Raw genomic sequence first — 2,479 nt, 5'->3', positions numbered from 1 at the left:
AGGATTAGAGCTACGCTCGTGGTGTCCCGTCTACCCAGCACTCTTTGTCACATAATGCTTTGAAACTACTGACGGTCTTGGCCGCCACCACCTTCTCACTTAACTTGTTCCAACCGTGTACCACTCTGTATGCGAAAGGAAATTTTTTTATATTTCTTTGGCATCTTTGTTTAGTTAGTTTAAATCTATGACCTTTTGTTCTTGAAGTTCCAGGTCTCGGGAAATCTTCCCTATCGATTTTATCAATTCCTGTTACTATTTTGTACATAGTGATTTTATCACCTCTTTTTGTTGTCTTCTAGTTTTGGCATATTTAATGCCTCTGACCTCTCCACATAGCTCTTGCCCTTTAGTTCTGGGAGCCACTTAGTAGCATGTCTTTGCACCTTTTCCAGTTTGTTGATGTGCTTCTTAACATATGGGCACCAAACAACCACTGCATATTCTAGCCTTGGCCGAACAAAACTCTTGAACAATTTCTTTAGTATTTCGCCATCCATGTATTTAAACAAAATTCTGAAGTTAGAAAGCGTGGCATAGGCTCCTCACACAACGTTCTTTATGTGGGCCTCAAGTGATAGTTTTCTATCTAGAATCAACCCTAGACCTCTTTCTTTTATCAGAATTATATAAAGATTTCTCACATAATTTGTAGGTTGTGTGGGATCTATGTTCTATTCCACATTCCATAACATGGCATTTATTCACATTAAATTTCATTTGCCAAGTGGTGATCCATATACTTACTTTGTCCAGGTCTTCTTGAAGGGCATGACAATCATCTAAATTTCTTATCCATCCCATTATCTTAGCATCATCAGCAAACATGTTTATATAATTCTGTATTCCTACTGGTAGATCATTTATGTAGACAATGAACATTTCTGGTGCATGTACTGTGGTACTCCACTTGTGACACTTCTGCAGTCCGATTACCTCTGATTACTGCCCTCATTTTTCTATCAGTCAGAAAATTTTTCATCCATGTTAGAAGCTTACCTGTCACCCATCCAAAATTTTCTAGTTTCCAGAACAACCTCTTATGTGGAACTCTGTCGAAAGCCTTTTTTATGTCTAGATAGATGCAGTCAACCCAACTACCTTTTTCCTTTAAAATCTCTGTGGCTCAATCATAGAAACTGAGTAAATTCGATACACAGGATCTTCCAGATCGAAAACAATACTGTCTGTGTGATATTATATAATTTCTCTCCAGGTGTTCTACCCATTTAGTTTTTATTATTTTTTTTTCAATCTTTTCACTGTTACACTTGTCAATGATTCAGGTCTATAACTGAGAGAGGTGGGGTCTTCCCTGTTGCCACTTTTGTAGATTGGAACTATGTTAGCCTTTTTCCACATGTTTGCTATGACTCCTGTACACAGGGATGCCTGAAAGATCAGGTGAAGTGGAAGGCTGAGCTCAGATGCACATTCTCTCAGAACCCATGGTGAAACTCCATCTGGACCAACTGCTTTGTTCTTACTTAGCTCCTTTAGCATATTTTCCACTTCATCTCTAGACACCTCTATACGCTCTATGATGTTCTCAGAAATTCTTATTGTGTCTGGTTCTCTTAAGATTTCATTTTGTATAAACACACTTTGGAACTTTTGGTTTAATGTTTCACACATTGCATTATCATTTTCTGTGAATCTGTTTCCTATTTTCAACCTCTGGATATTATCCTTTACCTGCAATTTGTTGTTTATGAATTTGTAGAATAGGCCCAGTTCTGTTTTACATTTATCCATTATCCCTTTTTAAAAATTTCTTTCTGCCTCTCCCCTTACTGCTGTATAGTTGTTTCTCGCATCTTTTTATCGCTGGTATGATTGGGGGTTTGGCTTCTTTCTATGTTGATACCTGCTTGATGGGGTTCTGCTCTTCTACTCCCCAAGCCCGGCCCGAGGCCAGGCTCGACTTGTGAGAGTTTGGTCCACCAGGCTGTTGCTTGGAGCGGCCCGCAGGGCCACATACCCACCACAGCCCGGCTGATCCGGAACTTCTCTTAGAAAACAGTCCAGTTTTCTCCTGAAGATGTCCACGGTTGTTCCGGCAATATTTCTTATAGTCGCTGGGAGGACGTTGAACAACCGCGGACCTCTGATGTTTATACAGTGCTCTCTGATTGTGCCTGTGGCACCTCTGCTCTTCACTGGTTCAATCTTGCATTTTTTTCCATATCGTTCACTCCAGTACGTTGTTATTTTACTGTGTAGATTTGGGACCTGGCCCTCCAGTATCTTCCATGTGTATATTATTTGGTATCTCTCTCGTCTCCTTTCTAGAGAGTACATTTGGAGAGCTTTGAGACGATCCCAATAATTTAGGTGTTTTATCTCGTCTATGCGTGCCGTATATGTTCTCTGTATTCCCTGTATTTCAGCAATCTCTCCTGCTCTGAAGGGGGAAGTGAATACTGAGCAGTACTCGAGACGGGACAACATAAGTGACTTGAAGAGTACAACCATTGTG

This window comes from Procambarus clarkii, chromosome 35 (assembly GCF_040958095.1).
Source record: "Procambarus clarkii isolate CNS0578487 chromosome 35, FALCON_Pclarkii_2.0, whole genome shotgun sequence".
In the NCBI taxonomy this organism is placed as follows: Eukaryota; Metazoa; Arthropoda; class Malacostraca; order Decapoda; family Cambaridae; genus Procambarus; species Procambarus clarkii.
Note: the sequence above shows the minus strand (reverse complement) of the source record.